We start from the raw sequence: 19,729 nt of genomic DNA, 5'->3' as shown, positions 1-19,729 counted from the left end.
GAATCATCAGATAAAAGATAGCAAAAGTAAAGAATGAAATTGTGCCATGAGGAGTCTCCGTATCAAACAAACCGCGCCCTCCTATTGGTAAATCTAGACGAAGAGCGTGGGTCATGGGATGTATTGCCTGACATGATTCTTTATGTCAGGTTGTCCACACCCCGAGTTTATTGTTTCCTCTAAATCAACAACACCAACAGAAAACGAAAGGATTCGTACTTAAAACATATCTGTGACTTTGACGGTTTTGCAACTTAATAAAGTATCACTGATGTCAGGGCAATTATCTTTTTTCGCCGGTAGCGACTGGATAACAATTGTTATTGCTTTTACGTAAATCACTGGGCCATCAATAGTATCAATAGTATCAATTAGTATTTTGAGGTTGGCAGGTGGTGACATTACCTACAGATACAAATCATCCATTAACCGTGACAGATCTGTAAAGTATTTTGGTATCTCTGGGCTGTCAGTGTTCTGTTCCTGATCCTGCAAATGTTCCTGGGTGTTTGGTGTGGTAAGGCAATAATTCCATCATCACATCTGATGTAGCCCCTGGTGTCTACATTTGACATGAAAAACTTCCCAGGAACAATCCAGAAAAGCATTTTGGAAAAGCATCGTATGAGTCTTGTTCAAATTTTGTTTGATCAGGATAACAACAATTACAACAACAGTTTCAACTCGATATATGTTAGACAGTAGATGGCATTACCAAATTCGCTCCTCGCAGTTGTTTAGAGTGATTTTTATCACATGATTCCTGTGATTTTAGGTTAACAATTGACTTGTCTCTGCATGTGTTTGTGACGAGTGCCGCCACTTTCGTACGGTGGTCATTTATAAACACATGCTATTCACATGTTGGTTATGCTTATGAAAGAGGCGGAAACATACGATGGATTCTTTATGTTAAGGGTAATGGTTTTGTCAAGTTTAGTCTAAGCTGTGTTGATAAGATCTAAATGAGAGCAATATTGTCTTTGGCACATATTTTTCAAAATAACTTCAATGTCCTTAAGTCCACAATTATTTTTAGCAGTTTGACTAGCTCCTTTATTGTGTTCAGTTGTATATGTTACAGATAGGTCTGTGCAATCAATAAGCATTCAGTTTCTTTCATTATCAATATCTACATAGTGTTCAATGAAGAAACGCAACAAAACTATTTCCCTATCCGCAAGAAACTTTGCCATGAGTGGAGTCGATTGTACGATTTCAAATATATCATGAGCATGTGTTTATTAATCACTATTTATGATTGATAACACCAGCTGTTCGCCAAAAGCTGAGCGTACCCTGCTCCACCGATGCCACCGTCATACACACATGCAAAGGCTAGTCAAGTGTCCACTTGGAAAAACATCGGGGACATTCAGCTCAGCATGAGGATTTGTTTCAGACATCATTGTTGTAACTGACGACATTTTTTTTAATGTCCTTCAAATGTCTACCTTTAAACCTTTTGAAATATTTCACTTCCATTTTCAACATTATGTCGCCATATAAGGGCAATAATCATCAACGCGCTACACAGGAATCATTACAACAGACACCGAGGGAGTCACGTTCCATCAAGACTGGAGCACCTGCGGCCTCAGCCTACATGTCGCACGTGTTCCAATCTTCCCCCAACTTAACCCTCATTTGGTAACTGTTACAGATAGAGATACACATCACATGCTTCATCAGTTATCCCGCTGTCTGGAAACACGCCACTCCACTGGGTTTAACTTGATAATATTTTGTAATTCAGTAAAAGACAGACAGACAAGTATGTCTTCTTCAATAACTTGAAGCCGTTGCAGATATCAGTTTTGTCTATAGGTTTGTACGTATTGCACTGCGGCTGTCTTTTGTAAGGGAAATAGTGTAGTTTACCATTCAACACACATTCGACGCAAATATATTTATAGGTATTCCTAGGGTGTGCAAACTACAGCTTTTAGAAAATGTCTTAGAAATGCCAACCGGAATGGGCGATAGAATACACATTGATGACTGTGAAGAAGATATATTTCATACCACAATTTTTCAAATTAATTATTTACAATAAATCGAGTCCATGTTTAGAAGTCTTTAATAAATAAAAATGGTTGTCACCATGTCATGACAGCTCTCGACCCAATGCAGTTGATCATACCATCACAACAAACGTGATTCTACAAAGTGCAACTTCACACAGGAAGCAAAATATGTATAATGGTCACCGTTACATTCCGTAAAGTAGCTTCATGCAATATTCTCCATCTTATTAGCCTGAGTATATACAGCACTGGTGGGACTGGGAGCTACATACGATATCTCATTCTTGTGGTCGCTTACTTCGACCTGACGCTGTAGCATGAAACTTGATCGGTGCAAATAGCAGTTACAATAAAGACACAATTATTGGATTTTGAGGGAGTCATTTGATAGGAGGTACGCATGATTTCAGTTAAGATCTCAAATATAATCAAGAACAATAAGTATGGATACAAAACTGCATATTTTGGATACCACCTGGCATATAAACTGCACATTTTTTCCTTAGTGTGCAAGGCATACAAAATATTTTCTCACACTCGCACACACACACACGCACGCACGCACGCACGCACACATCCGCACGCGTGTACTGAAATTCAAAAGCTTCCCCCTTAAGGGGACCTGGTTATGTTAGTCGTACATTGATATCGATTTGTATCATTGACATTGTGTACACAGAATCCGTATAGTACCATTACAGACACTTTAAGTTTCGGTTTGAAATAAGTCGCTCCTTCATTACAAACTGGTTATTATTATTATTGTCATCTCAGTTTAGACATGCCAAGTAGGGAATCGAACCTGGGTCTTCGGCGGGACGCTTTAATTGCTATGCTGCTATGTACAAGTTTAAAGTAACGAATATGATAATAGCTGATAATATCTGTAGGAGGTAAAAGAAACTAATATGATGCTTCCTTACATCTACGTACAAAACATGTACCAGAAACCAGACTGAATATAATGATACTCCGTTATGCTCCTTGAGTACATCGAGAACAGAGGATGAACTTTTAATACTTAATACTGGCTGTTGAATAAATAAAACCAGAATCAGTATGTTCATATTTAATGACATGTATTGGGGATGACAAGAAGCAGAGTAGTCATGCTTATAATGACCTAAGAAAATATCAAGAGCCGTTAAATACTACAGCAGCAATAATAGTGTAAATGAACAGCAGTGGTCACTTTCCAATGTATATAAACAGCAGTGGTCACTTTCCAATGTAAATAAACAGCAGTGGTCACTTTCCAATGTAAATAAACAGCAACAGCAGTGGTCACTTTCCAATGTAAATAAACAGCAGTGGTCACTTTCCAATGTAAATAAACAGCAGTGGTCACTTTCCAATGTATATAAACAGCAGTGGTCACTTTCCAATGTAAATAAACAGCAATGGTCACTTTCTTCGTCATTATATATTCAGCATTATATCACCACTATGATCAAACGTTACAGTACACATATGCAATGGTGGGAGACAGCGTGATCACATTTAATACTACACATAGAAACTACCAGAAACAAGTATGATCATACTGAATTATGTATGCACGATATACCAGGGACCATTTGGATAGTAGTAAATAGGTTCCCTGTCAAAATATTTATGTCAAATATGTATCTTCCAAAATATAATCTAGGGTTTTCTTTTAAATAGTGAAACAAAATAACATTGCAAGAGGAAAAATACACGTATGTTTGAACAAAAATGCTATGCAAAAATATTATTACAGAGGCACGATTGGGGGTGAATGTGAGGCGGAGGATGGGGGTTTGCTAGCGATTTAATATTTTCATTGACTATCTAAACACTTACAATCTAAATTCGTGTTACAGACAGGGTTCATTAACTGACAGAAGTAACATGATGCTAACCATGCATAACATGTGCCTAAACAGTGGTCAATATCGCCGGTAATACTGGTGAATCTACACATCAAATGTCAGCCTGAAATCCTCAATACAGAGATCAAGTAAACTCTTCATTTACATAATTTAGAATCGGGTCGTGTTCATCGTTTTTGAAAAACCTCAACTGACTCATTACCATCTAAACTTTCACACTGTCCTGTGATCAAGCTTGATGTATTGACAACTGAAATAATGATCAACTTGAAACCAGGAGACAAAACCACAACAGTAAGTATTTCATTCATTTTTCCGATATTTTCAGACAATGTTGGCTTTCATCTTTCGATAACGAAAACTATTATTCTTGTATCACGTCTCGGTGAAATAACGCACTTGTGACATATTGATAATACATATACAATATTCCTCCAATACAATCAAGTTCTAATGAAATCCTTGGGATTCAATCATTTCAGTGGAATTAAAACGTTTTTCAAAATTTAACGGTCACGTTGTTCTTCCAATTGCTGTAAAGTTGTCCTTACCACTGATATTTAAATATTCTAAAAGTAATTTGTTTCATGCTCTTTTCGCAAATCCTAGTTTCTGCCATATTTGAAAACCCCGCTAAGAAAGTAACAGTATCACAGAAACATAATATCAAGTCTGTTGCGTATACGTGGTAGTTATTCTTGAGAAAGGCAGATGAGCCATTGGCGTTTCTGGTCATGGCAAACATGCCAGTGCCCACTGGTAAACGAATCGAAATGAGACAGTGTCCTTTGTGGACAAGGAGGACAACTCAGTCTCGTAATGAGATATGACAGACACATCGTTGTCAGACAAGCTGACACGTCACTGTCATTATAGGACAAAATAAGTCAGCGTTGGCCTTAAGTAGAGACACGAAAATGTCATTAAAGTACCACGGTCTAACGTCATTCATTACTGGGTAAAGTACACACGTCAGTGTAATTATTTGGCAAATTGAACAAGTCAATATAATGAGACAATGTAGATACGTAGTTGCTTTAGCTGGGCAAGAATATAATTTAGTGTAATCATAGAACAATAAAGTCTAGTTAATGATATGATAAGACAAGTTATTCACGTCAATGTCGTTAAGGGACAGGGTTTTTAAGTGATTGTCATAACTGAGAAAGACAGACTAGTCGGTGCGTTTTGGGGCAAAGAAGACAATTCAAGGCCATATCTGGCCAAATTGGACAAGCCAGTATCATTATTCGGCGAGACAGTCTAGTCAGTGCTAATACTTGTTGAGGGTGACAAGTCAATGTCATTATTGATCAAGACTAAGATGAGGTCAGCAGTGACAGGGTTACAGAATGTGGACATCGCAGTGTCATTATTCCGCAAATATTCAGTAGTCGATAAAGTACTTCATCAGTGCCATCAAGGGACAAAACATACCATTCAGTATCATTGTGGAACAATACATAAACATCATTGTTATTATGACAACGAGTTCAGACTAGCTCATATCTATTACAAGACTGAACGGACAAGACAGATAAGTGACATCAATGGGCAAAGCAGCGTTTGCTGTTATTCAGCAGGGCAGACAACTCAGTGTCACTTTTTGGTGAGGCAAAAGGTCATTATTGTTCAAGGCAGATAAGCCAGTGTCACTTCTTGGTGAGGCAAAAGGTCATTATTGTTCAAGGCAGATAAGCCAGTGTCACATCTTGGTGAGGCAAAAGGTAATTGTTATTCAAGGCAGATAAGCCAGTGTCACTTCTTGGTGAAGCAAAAGGTCATTATCGTTCAAGGCAGATAAGTCAGTGTCTCTTCTTGGTGAGGCAAAAAGTCATTATCGTTTAAGGCAGATAAGCCAGTGTCACTTCTTGGTGAGGCAAAGGGTCATTATTGTTCAAGGCAGATAAGCCAGTGTTATTGCCAAACAAAGCAGACAAGGCAATGCCATTATAGGACAAGGTAAACAAGTCGGTGTATTTAGGCTCAAATACACAAGTTAGTGCCATCGGTAGACACGTAAATGCCATGGCATAGCATGGGCAGGCATAGCATGGACAAACAAGTATACTTCCTGAAAAACATAGACGAGTAAATGGTATTTATAAGACGACGTAAGATTTGTCAATACCCATTGAAGGACACGATAGTGTCGTTAAGGGTTGATTTAAACGATATTTATTGTTCAATAGAGCATGTGCATATAATATATTAACAAAATGGAGTGGATTGTCAAGGAAGTCTGTGGCTTATATCAATGACTTTCCAAATGGTGCAGAATATACAAAGAGGGTACCCTACATATTACAATATGTTAAGACAAATATACACGACAAACATAAAGCATTCTTGAATTCTTGAGCATGGAAGATCAATTTTAAATACGAAAAGATAGTAGATGTTAGATGTGCGGAATCAAGTGATATATTAAAATTTTTCCTAACGTGCACTTATTTTGGTGAAATAACTTAGGTGGCGACAGGGAAAAGTCGTTAAGACTAAACAGCGATAAGTCATTGTCGTTATATTTCAAGACAAGCAAGAAGAAATCATTATTGGACAAGGGAGAAGACTAACTGAGTATCACTGTAGGACGATGTCTACATGCCAGTCCAATTGCTGTACCAGATAGACAAGTCAATGTCGTTATTGGGGTGGACAATCAAGTCATTTTCATAACTGATCAAGGCAGACAAGTCAATGTAATTATACACAAAGGTAGGAGACGATAGTAGTAATGTAAAACCATGCAGACAAGTCAATGCTATTGTACACAAAGGAGGACACGATAGTAGTAATATTAAACAAGGCAGACAAGTCAATGTTATTGTACACAAAGGAGGACACGATAGTAGTAATATTAAACAAGGCAGACAAGTCAATGTTATTGTACACAAAGGAGGACACGATAGTAGTAATATTAAACAAGGCAGACAAGTCAATGTTATTGTACACAAAGGAGGACACGATAGTAGTAATGTTAAACAAGGCAGACAAGCCAATGTTATTGTACACAAAGAAGGACACGATAGTAGTAATGTTAAACAAGGCAGACAAGCCAATGTTATTGTACACAAAGGAGGACACGATAGTAGTAATGTTAAACAAGGCAGACAAGTCAATGTTATTGTACACAAAGGAGGACACGATAGTAGTAATGTTAAACAAGGCAGACAAGTCAATGTTATTATTGTACACAAAAGGAGGACACGATAGTAGTAATGTTAAACAAGGCAGACAAGTCAATGTTATTGTACACAAAGGAGGACACGATAGTAGTAATGTTAAACAAGGCAGACAACTCAATGCTATTGTACACAAAGGAGGACACGATAGTAGTAATGTTAAACAAGGCAGACAAGTCAATGTTATTGTACACAAAGGAGGACACGATAGTAGTAATGTTGAAACAAGGCAGACAAAACAATGTTATTGTACACAAAGGAGGACACGATAGTAGTAATGTTAAACAAGGCAGACAAGTCAATGCTATTGTACACAAAGGAGGACACGATAGTAGTAATGTTAAACAAGGCAGACAAGTCAATGTTATTGTACACAAAGGAGGACACGATAGTAGTAATGTGAAAGAAAGGCAGACAAAACAATGTTATTGTACACAAAGGAGGAAACGATAGTAGTAATGTTAAACAAGCTGCAGACAAGTCAATGCTATTGTACACAAAGGAGGACACGATAGTAGTAATATTAAACAAGGCAGACAAGTCAATGTTATTGTACACAAAGGAGGACACGATAGTAGTAATATTAAACAAGGCAGACAAGTCAATGTTATTGTACACAAAAGGAGGACAAGGACGATAGTAGTAATGTTAAACAAGGCAGACAAGTCAATGTTATTGTACACAAAGGAGGACACGATAGTAGTAATGTTAAACAAGGCAGACAAGTCAATGTTATTGTACACAAAGGAGGACACGATAGTAGTAATGTTAAACAAGGCAGACAAGTCAATGTTATTGTACACAAAGGAGGACACGATAGTAGTAATGTTAAACAAGGCAGACAAGTCAATGTTATTGTACACATAAGGAGGACACGATAGTAGTAATGTTAAACGATAGTAGTAATGCAGACAAGTCAATGCTATTGTACACAAAAGGAGGGACACGATAGTAGTAATGTTAAACAAGGCAGACAAGTCAATTGCTATTAAATATTACAAGGCAGAAAGTCAATGCTATTGGACAAAGGAGGACACGATAGTAGTAATATTAAACAAGGCAGACAAGTCAATGTTATTGTACACAAAGGAGGACACGATAGTAGTAATATTAAACAAGGCAGACAAGTCAATGTTATTGTACACAAAGGAGGACACGATAGTAATGTTAGTAATGTTATTTACACAAAGGAAACGAAGTAGCAGACAAGTCAATGTTATTGTACACAAAGGAGGACACGATAGTAGTAGTAATGTTAAACAAGGCAGACAAGTCAATGTTATTGTACACAAAGGAGGACACGATAGTAGTAATGTTAAACAAGGCAGACAAGTCAATGTAAATTGTTATTACACAAAAGGGACACGATAGTAGTAATGTTAAACAAGGCAGACAAGTCAATGTTATTGTACACAAAGGAGGACACGATAGTAGTAATATTAAACAAGGCAGGCAGACAAGTCAATGTTATTGTTAACACAAAGGAGGACACGATAGTAGTAATGTTAAACAAGGCAGACAAGTCAATGCTATTGTACACAAAGGAGGACACGATAGTAGTAATGTTAAACAAGGCAGACAAGTCAATGTTATTTGTAAAACAAACAGACAAGTCAATGTTATTGTACACAAAGGACACGATAGTAGTAATGTTAAACAAGGCAGACAAGTCAATGTTATTGTACACAAAGGAGGACACGATAGTAGTAATGTTAAACAAGGCAGACAAGTCAATGTTATTGTACACAAAGGAGGACACGATAGTAGTAATGTTAAACAAGGCAGACAAGTCAATGTTATTGTACACAAAGGAGGACACGATAGTAGTAATATTAAACAAGGCAGACAAGTCAATGCTATTGTACACAAAGGAGGACACGATAGTAGTAATGTTAAACAAGGCAGACAAGTCAATGTTATTGTACACAAAGGAGGACACGATAGTAGTAATGTTAAACAAAGACAAGGCAGACAAAACAATGTTATTGTACAAAGTACACATCAAAGGAGGACACGATAGTAGTAATGTTAAACAAGGCAGACAAGTCAATGTTATTGTACGATAGTAGTACAAAGGAGGACACGATAGTAGTAATATTAAACAAGGCAGACAAGTCAATGTACACAAAGGAGGACACGATTAGTAATGTTAAACAAAGGAGGACACGATAGTAGTAATCAATTAAACAACGAGATAGACAAGTCAAAAAGCCAATGATTATTGTACACAAAGGAGGACACGATAGTAGTAATATTAAACAAGGCAGACAAGTCAATGTTATTGTACACAAGGGAGGACACGATAGTAGTAATGTTAAACAAGGCAGACAAAGACAATGTAATATTGTACACAAAGGAGGACACGATAGTAGTAATGTTAAACAAGGCAGACAAGTCAATGTTATTGTACACAAAGGAGGACACGATAGTAGTAATATTTAAACAATGCAGACAAGTCAATGTAGTATTGTACACAAAGGAGGACACGATAGTAGTAATATTAAACAAGGCAGACAAGTCAATGCTATTGTACACAAAGGAGGACACGATAGTAGTAATCAATTAAACAAGGTAGACAAGTCAATGCAGACAACAATGCTATTGTAGGACAAAGGAGGACGATAGTATAATGTATTGTACACAAAGGAGGACACGATAGTAGTAATGTTAAAAGAAAGGCAGACAAGTCAATGTTATTGTACACAAAGGAGGACACGATAGTAGTAATGTTAAACAAGCTGCAGACAAGTCAATGCTATTGTACACAAAGGAGGACACGATAGTAGTAATATTAAACAAGACAAGTCAAAGACAAGCCAATGTTATTGTACACAAAGGAGGACACGATAGTAGTAATGTTAAACAAGGCAGACAAGCCAATGTTATTGTACACAAAGGAGGACACGATAGTAGTAATGTTAAACAAGGCAGACACGCCAATGTTATTGTACACAAAGGAGGACACGATATAAGCAGTGTTAAAGACAATATTGATGGACAAAGGCGGACATACACGCACACATACACATATACACATACATACATACATACATACATACATACATACATACATACATACATACATACATACATACATACATACATACATACATACATACATACATACATACATACATACATACATACATACATACATACATACATACATACATACATGCATGCATGCATGCATGCATGCATGCATGCATGCAAATAGTATGACCAGAACTTTTTGAGAATTTCAGGTTTAATTGGATTTCTAGTATAAGCAACCTTGACCAGCTATCAAGTGCTTGGTTTCATTCAAAAGAGACAACTCCGTTAATCCTTTTTCATTAGATTGTGAAGAGTTATCCCCCTTTGTTTACTTGTTAGCAGACGACATTTTCAGTGATCCTCAATAGGGATGATTTAGAGAAGAGGAAGTTGATTTTAGAGTATTATAACAAGGACATCAGATCAGCTAAATTGATTTCAAGTAGAACAGGCATCCCTTTGTCCACTGTTTACCGTGTTTTGAAAAATATTGCAAATGGATATAGCATTGAGCACCAGGGAGGCGCAGGTAGGCCCAGAGAATTGACTGTCGGTGACAGGAGGCCGCTTGGTATTCTTAGAGTTTAGAAAACTGAAGGTTGGATATGATTGATAGAGGAACTGTGGCTGTCTGTAAGGAGACAATTAGAACTGAGCTGCATGCAATGGGTTGGCAGAAAAGTCGAGGAATTCCATCACCGATCATGAAACCTGAACAAAAGGAGCGAAGGTTGAACTGGTGCTTACAGCATATAAATTTTAACTGGGACAATGTGATTTTCTCAGATGAAAGTTCTGTATGGCTGTTTCCTAATACACTGAAATTCTGGACCAAACAAACTGAAAAACCTTTGTATCAGCGCCCAAAGTACAGTCCGAAATTTAACGTGTGGGGTGGCATATCTGTGTTAGGGGCAACGCCCCCCTGTGTATTTGAAGGGAATATGAACAGTGAGCGGTACACAGATATTCTCGAGGGACATTTACTTCCATCTGCTCACGTGTTATATGGAAAGGTTTGGATTTTCCAATAGGACAACGACCCAAAACATCGTTCAAAGCATTCACAGGCCTGGTTTCGGACCCAAAATATGACATTATTAGATTGGCCAAGCTATAGCCCTGACCTTACTCCAGTAGAAAATGTTTGGGGACTAATGAAGGAAAGTGTCAACAAGAAAAATCGGACAAATATTGCTGAAATGCAAAAAGAGGTGGTCCGATATTGGGACAGCATGGACCACGACTTTCTAACTTCTTTGATCAGTAGTATGCCCTGCCGCATTGAAGCCTGCATTGCTGCCCATGGTGACTTGACAAAATACTAACTGTTCACCTGTCTTTGAATCTGGAGTTATGTTCTGCTTATATTCACATTCAATACGTGAGTAATGAGTGAACAAAATAAAAAATCACAATCTTTAAATTCTTAATAATTTCTGGTTGTACTGTACATATTGATAGACAAAGGCGGACATACATACATACGTACGTACGTACGTACACACACACACACACACACACACACACACACACATACACACACACATACATACATACATACATACATACATACATACATACATACATACATACATACATACATACATACATACATACATACATACATACATACATACATACATACATACATACATACATACATACATACATACATACATACATACATACATACATACATACATACATACATACATACATACATACATACATACATACATACATACATACATACATACATACATACATACATACATGGTGTTTCCCAGTCTCTTTTTGACGACCCGTGAAGATCCGGGTTAAAATTGGTCTTCAAGAACTCATGCTTGTCGTTAGAGGCGATAACCGGATTGGGTGGTTAGGCTCGCTGACTTGGTTGACACATGTCATCGTTTCCCAATTACGTAGATCGATGTTCATGCTGATGATCACTGGATTGCCTCTCCAGACTCGATTATTTACAGACCGCTTCCATATAATTGTAATATTGCTGGGTGCGGCGTAAACGTAAACTCAATGAATCAATGTTATTCAGTACAGTGCAATATATCTATATATTAGAATTAAAATAAAACACACTGCTGAATAATGCCTCAAACGTGTTTCATTCGTGTCATCAGGAGAATTAGGTTTCACTCACGTAATGTACGTAGTGTCAGACAAGATATTGCACCCAGTGTGATTGTAATACACCCAGTCACATGTCAGTGTGTCTGTTTCAATTAATATACATCAGCAGCATAGATTTAACCTCACCGTTCAATCAAGCTCCCAGATAAATGACTCGTTCATCAGCATCAGATTTCATTTTCCCATTAAATAAATTCCTGAATGATTTCGAAGGGAGCGAAATCGCCCTCGATCAATACGGTTGATATGCCGCAGTGAATATCACTCTACTCGTTGATTGGTCGGTGTATTCGTGGACACATAAAATAAGAAATGAAATCATTTGCAGGCACGCTTATACTGAAGCAAAGACGTGTGCGTGAACAGGGTCTAGTGGACATGACGTCATTGTCGGTCAAAGAAGTGCTTAGAAGACATGGCAGATCAATGAATCTGTGCAGCACTAAGGAAGGGTGGTTTCATAAATTGTATCAAATCAAGGGATCGAACAGGCATTCGACGTGAGGAGGAAGACAATTAGCCAACGGTCAATCAATCGCCTAGTGTGGAAGCAAAAGACCAACTAATGAGAAATTTACGCACTCTACGGCGGACATCTTGCACGTGTAACATTTTCCTTAGACCTGAGACTGTTTGATTTAAACTTAATTCTATTTCTGAAGAAATCTGGATCGTTACAACCAAAACTTGATTATGTGAAGACATCTCCTGATCATAAATTCAGAACGGCTGGCTTTCTACAAGAAGTGCTCAAAATAATATACAAAGTGGACAAATGAAATGTTCGAAGCCAATATCTTGAAGTTAGTAGTTTTCTTTTCTATAGACATAAGATTAAAGCTGCTCAAATATTTTGCTTTTGACAATAAAGCCGTGGTCGAACTGTTCAAGGGATATCCGAATTGAAATATTGCCATGTGATATTGATTTCAGTTCATACCCATGCATTTAAAAATATAATGTTTCTGATCTTGTCATATGTTTGACAAGAAAAGTAAATGAGTTGCATCCTCAAAGTGATCCCCGCACGTGCAGTCGTGCATGCATGATACGCGTGACTTTATGTGTCAGCGTTTAAGTCGCTGCAGCCGAGCCTGAGGCGGCGGTGGGCAGTTAGGCACAATCTGTAACCATATTTTAAGTCCAGGTTATTGGTAATCATATCAGGACGATAAATAAGGGTTTACATTTTTCAATGAGTGCGCATTGGTTATTTCAGCAGGTAGAATGTTCCATAGGTTAATCGTATCCGGAAGAAATGATTTGGCATAGGAGGGGGTTCTACTTTTCAGATGTATAATGATCTAATGCATAAGCGACTTGACTTGCTATGAGATCTTTGAGATAATTGGGTAAAATACCTTTTCGTATTTTGTAAAATGTATTCAGTTTGGAGTGATGTCTCCTTTGTTTTGATGATTGAAAATCTGTTTCGCTAACAATTTTCATGACAGTGCCCTATGTATAGTTGTCGCTGCGTCCAAATACATGTTCGTGCGTAATAATGACCTTTGTTCAATTGTCACAATTATGACACAGTAGTAGGCAGGATAAAAACTGTGTACAAAATGACAAGTTTATAATCACTAACCATTATAATATTTTGGTATTTTTTTTCTTTCACACGAACAATCACGATGAAATGTAATTCCTACATATTTATGCCTTTCTACTTAATTAATGAAAGTATCCAACACTAAGACAGACGTAAGGTTAAACTATGAAGTTACAACTGTGCTATAATTGGGTGGGTTCATATCAAAGTGCCTGGGATTGTACAAGCTTCGTTTGTTATGAATTCTGCCGTACTGCTTTACAAAAAAAAAGCAGGTATCTTTTGCTCACTTTTTAGAATCACTGCTGTTAACCTCCTTTTGATATTATTGTGGATAATTGTGACCTTCGTGTATCGAAAAATTGACATAGTCATACCACATTCGGTCAGTCCTAATATTATCCGAAATCATTACTTCCAAAGACAGAAACCGTATTTGTGCGTGTTAACAATCTTATATAACAATGTTATATTTGGGATTACACTTTCTTAGTAAAGTACATATTCTAGGACTTGGGTTCAGTCCCTTGCAGGATTCGAACCCAGACCCACAGTGTCAGGCACCTACTCGCCAGCACAAAGGGTGTGGGTTCGAATCCCGCATGAGACTCAACCCAACAAAGGTACAAGTATCTGTACTTTACTAAGAAAGAACTAAGAAAGTATAATCCCAAATATAACATATATATGTTATATTTTGACCACTTTTAAATGGCATTGGGCAATCATAAGTAATAATAATCCTATTAGTATAGATATTGGAATCATTATAAGATGTGTGTTTGATTCCACTGGGCAATAAATAGTAGCACATTCAGGGCATACTTGTACACATGGATGTCCGATTGATTGTACTGACAAAAATAGGTTTTCCTGCCAGACTAATGTCGCAGTGACAGCAGCACACTAGTTTCATCTTCAGTTCAACAAGCCAATTAGTGTTGGCGTTGGCTAAAACTGCAATATCGACTAGAAGCTGCACACGTGAATACCTGTCATCACGTAACACAGCTGACGTCATGGTTTCAAAATGACGTTATGAAATCACAATAGGCTTAAAATGTTCATTTGAACTGCATTAAATGAGTATTAGAAAGTGGGGAAAAGTTACATCCCACGCAAACTGTATCTAATTTAGTTGTAATTTGTATCTTATACTGAAACGAAAGGTTCTTCTGAATTTATAAATCATGTCTCAGGCAGTTATGACTTATTAATGAATTCATCATTATGAATTCAGGATTTGAAATGTACACGTATCCGTCAAGGAGAGTCCTTGATACAAATTAATGCTCACTTGTTACCTCACCCTCACAAACTCACAAACTCATAAACACACTCACACACATACACTAAACGCCAAAAGAAACGTTACCCTCCTACATCTACGAATTACTCAAACACTATCACAGATATGTTAGAAGGTATTAGTTTACAAGATAGCTGAACAACACGGCTTTATGCAAATCACGAAAAATATTTCTCATATGCATTCATATTTAGGTGAAATGCATCATTTTCAGAAGAGTTAAATTGTCCTATTTTCGTCCATGCCGAAATAAACCAATAACCCGATTTAGATGTCCAAAAGAAAGGTTGAAATAAAAATCTTGTTTGAGACAAAGATAAACCACTTAAAGACACCATTTTTCAACTATTAAAACAATAAACAACTATTGTAGAGTGTGTAAAATTGTGAAATAATCATTCCTATGATATCAGTCTTTAAAACATGTTCTGCTGATTTGCATTAGTGACAAGTAAAACGTATAAAAGAATGATTCTGTAGGGTATAAAGAAAGCCTAAAATGCATGATATGATACACAAGTACGAGAAATATGCCACGATTAACGGCTGAAGAGAGAGAAAGAGCCATTGTAATGGTGCAGATGGGGTCGACATACAATGCCGTTACCAACGCCCTCAGATGCCATCGTATCACGGTTATAAGACTTATTCAGGGCTTCAGACAGACTGGGGTCCCCTTAGACAGCCCAAGAAGTGGACGTCCACGCATCACAACGCCAGCTAAAGACAGGTATCCCCGTCATTAAGGAAGGAGGGTAACGTTTCTTTTGGCGTTTAGTGTATACTCACTCACTCACTGGTAACACAAACCCAGACACCCATAAACACACAACTCACATACATACACTCACTCACTCACTCACTCGTAACACAAACTTATAAACCCAGACACTTATAAACACTATCACTAAATTCACACACACACATACTCACTCACTCATAACATCCTCATAAACTCAAGAAGATTTAGGAAGTTCCAATGTACTATTTGAATATATTCTCAACTTAGATCATACAATGCATGATACAAGGAGTACAAAAATATTTGCTCAGTTCAACCGTTTATTTGCACGACAACGAGATCAGTCCCCTGTATTGTGTTTATTACCCTCAAGAATAGTTATATTACAAAATAGTCGAGACGACTTACTTGTCTCAAAAACAGACAAATATTTGTTAACTCATTATGTCAAAACACACACAATTGTTTAGGAGTTGTTGCCTGTTTGATTGGCATTCTAGAAGTTGGTGAGTAAATACTAAAACGTACAACTTAATAGATGACAAAGTTGATAACGATCAACTATTATACTTTGAATGCTTTCTGTTTGGAGTTTACTGGAAGTTTTTATCCATACAGTTGTATGATATATTATAGCATTTTTTCTTAAAGTTTGTGACACATAATTTTGTTTTATTGTAAAATGGCTGAGGGAGTTATTAACATTTCGTTCATTGTAATTACTAAGATGGTATGTCAATCACCCAGACCGATATTCTGAGCACACCATAGTCTCATATCGCCGCCAGGGACATACTAGTGTTATATATATGTAGACCATATCGATGGAATGGTGTTATATCGCAGGTAGAGACACGCTCGTGTTATCTAAGCCCTATTAATATTCTAGTGTTATATCGCCCACTGCGACCTACAACGTTACGCAGGCCCCATCAACATACAGGTGTTATATCGCTCACAGTGCCATACTAGTGTGTACGCCCAACGGATGTACTAAGTAGTGTTGTATCACTCACTAAGGCATTCTGATGTCATGTAGGGTCTATATATATACTGGTGTTACACCGGCATATATCAATGTTATATACGCCCCGTTGATGTGGTGACTAAGGTTATAGCGCCCCTTCTGACAGATTAGTGTTTATCACCCGACAGTGAAGTGCGAGTGTAATATTGGTCCTATACTGGCGTACTAGTGTTACACTGGCCCAAGTAACATACTTTTGTCAGATCGTTCCGACTGACATTGTAAAGGGATATTGGCGAGTGTGACTTCGCTCACAGTGATATGGGACCGTGGGAATGAATGAATGAAGGCCAGGCAAACCATAAATTCCTTGCGCTCATTGGGTCTTAACAGTACTGACTTACATCCAGTTACATGTGTTAATATATGGAAAAGAATGGTTTTACCTACAAGCTTCTATGGTTGTGAAACCATGCCTACGCTATATGGCAAAAACATTGATTTGGTGGAAAATACCCAACGATATTTCGCTAAATGTATTCAAGGGTTCAACAGACGTATGCCAACAGATTCTGTATGTGCCAACCTAGGTCTCTGGACAATGGTTGGGTACATTGACAAGTGTAGATTATTATTCCTTGGAAGATTATGTAATAACGCCTGTAATTCATCAACGAAAACACTGTTCTGTGCATTTTTAGCACTCACTGTTCACTTAAATATTAGCTCACGCAGTATTTGCAACACTCTGTTATGTACAGCACGGAAGTATAACCTACTGGACTATGTATCAACTTACGTGCAAACTGGTATTTTTCCGTCAAAGACAGTTTGGCAAGCTCTGTCTTCTCTTATGAAGAAGCTTAATGGAAATTGAGACTCTCCATTAGAGAGGATATGTCCAGATATGCTGTAATCCATCAAACACTGAATCTACATAGACTTTACACTCTAATGTATCTGTACCCAGAATATAAAGACCATATACAACTTGCTGTACTAGTCGGTTCTAAAGCCAAATTCTCAAAAGAATGTATGCTTTGTAATAAGTACTGCTATGACCACGATGCCCACATCATTTTGCATTGTGAATCTGTAATGAACCAAAGAAATAACTTTCATATGACGCTACTTGACCTACTGGACGTAGAATTATATGTCTTAATTGAAATGCTTGATGATGAAGATGCCCTTGTACTGTTTTGTGGTGCAAAACTTCACATCCCTGGCCTTCATGAAACAGCATGGCAAACCATCATACTACATTTTTCGAACTACATCTATTCTTTAAAGAATTCCTTGATGTATACTTTCTGAACTATCATTGTTGTAAATATCCGTGCTTTGTACATATCATATGTGGATATATGCAACTAACTGATGTTTGTTTATGTAATCTTCGAATATACTTTTGGAGGAAATAAAGACATTCATTCATTCATTCATTCACATACTTTTGTCAGATCGTTCCGACTGACATTGTAAAGGGATATTGGCGAGTGTGACTTCGCTCACAGTGATATGGGACCGTGGGTGGGACCGTGGGCTCCCAGTACCATACTTGTGTTACATAACCCCTATTTACATACTGGTGTCAACTACCTCCAAGTGACGCACATATTGTGCCGTAATGGCATTCTGGTGCTGTGTCGACCCTACTGGTGTTGGCATACCGGTTTTGGCATACGGGTGTTATATGTCCATAACGTACAAACTGGTATTATAGTGCCCTACGTGGCATAATAGTGTTGTGTAGCCAGATACGAGTAACATACTGGTGTCATATTGCACTAAGTAACGTAAAGAGTTACTGTATTTCGCTCTTAGTAAAGTACTGTTATCTTAGACAAACCAGCATACTATCTGACATACCTGTGTTTCATAACTACCCAGGATATAGACGTGTTATATCTTCAAGTGCATAGCTGTGTTTCATAACTACCCAGGATATAAAAGTGTTACATATCTTCAAGTGCATACCTGTGTTTCATAACTACCCAGGATATAAAAGTGTTACATATCTTCAAGTGCATACCGGTGTTTTGATAGCCACCATGGATATAGAAGTGTTACATATCTTCAAGTGCATACCGGTGTTTCATAACTACCCAGGATATAGAAGTGTTACATATCTTCAAGTGCATACCGGTGTTTCATAACTACCCAGGATATAGAAGTGTTACATATCTTCAAGTGCATACCGGTGTTTGATAACTACCCAGGATATAGAAGTGTTACATATCTTCAAGTGCATACCGGTGTTTCATAACTACCCAGGATATAGAAGTGTTACATATCTTCAAGTGCATACCGGTGTTTCATAACTACCCAGGATACAGAAGTGTTACATATCTTCAAGTGCATACCGGTGTTTCATAACTACCCAGTACATAGAAGTCCTACATATCTTCAAGTGCATACCGGTGTTTCACAATTACCCAGGATACAGAAGTGTTACATATCTTCAAGTGCATACCAGGTTTCATAACTACCCAGGATATAGAAGTGCTACATATCTTCAAGTGCATACCGGTGTTTCATAACTACCCAGGATATAGAAGTGTTACATATCTTCAAGTGCATACCGGTGTTTCATAACTCATAACTACCCAGGATATAGAAGTGTTACATATCTTCAAGTGCATACCAGTGTTTCATAACTACCCAGGATATAGAAGTGTTACATATCTTCAAGTGCATACCGGTGTTTCATAACTACCCAGGATATAGAAGTGTTACATATCTTCAAGTGCATACCGGTGTTTCATAACTACCCAGGATATAGAAGTGTTATATCTTCAAGTGCATACCGGTGTTTCATAACTACCCAGGATATAGAAGTGTTATATCTTCAAGTGCATACCGGTGTTTCATAACTACCCAGGATATAGAAGTGTTACATAT

Source organism: Haliotis rubra, unplaced genomic scaffold, assembly GCF_003918875.1.
Source record: "Haliotis rubra isolate DU_JTF1 unplaced genomic scaffold, ASM391887v1 Scf512, whole genome shotgun sequence".
NCBI classification, from domain to species: domain Eukaryota; kingdom Metazoa; phylum Mollusca; class Gastropoda; order Lepetellida; family Haliotidae; genus Haliotis; species Haliotis rubra.
The sequence above is the reverse complement of the archived record's forward strand: the minus strand, read 5'-3'. Positions refer to the sequence as shown.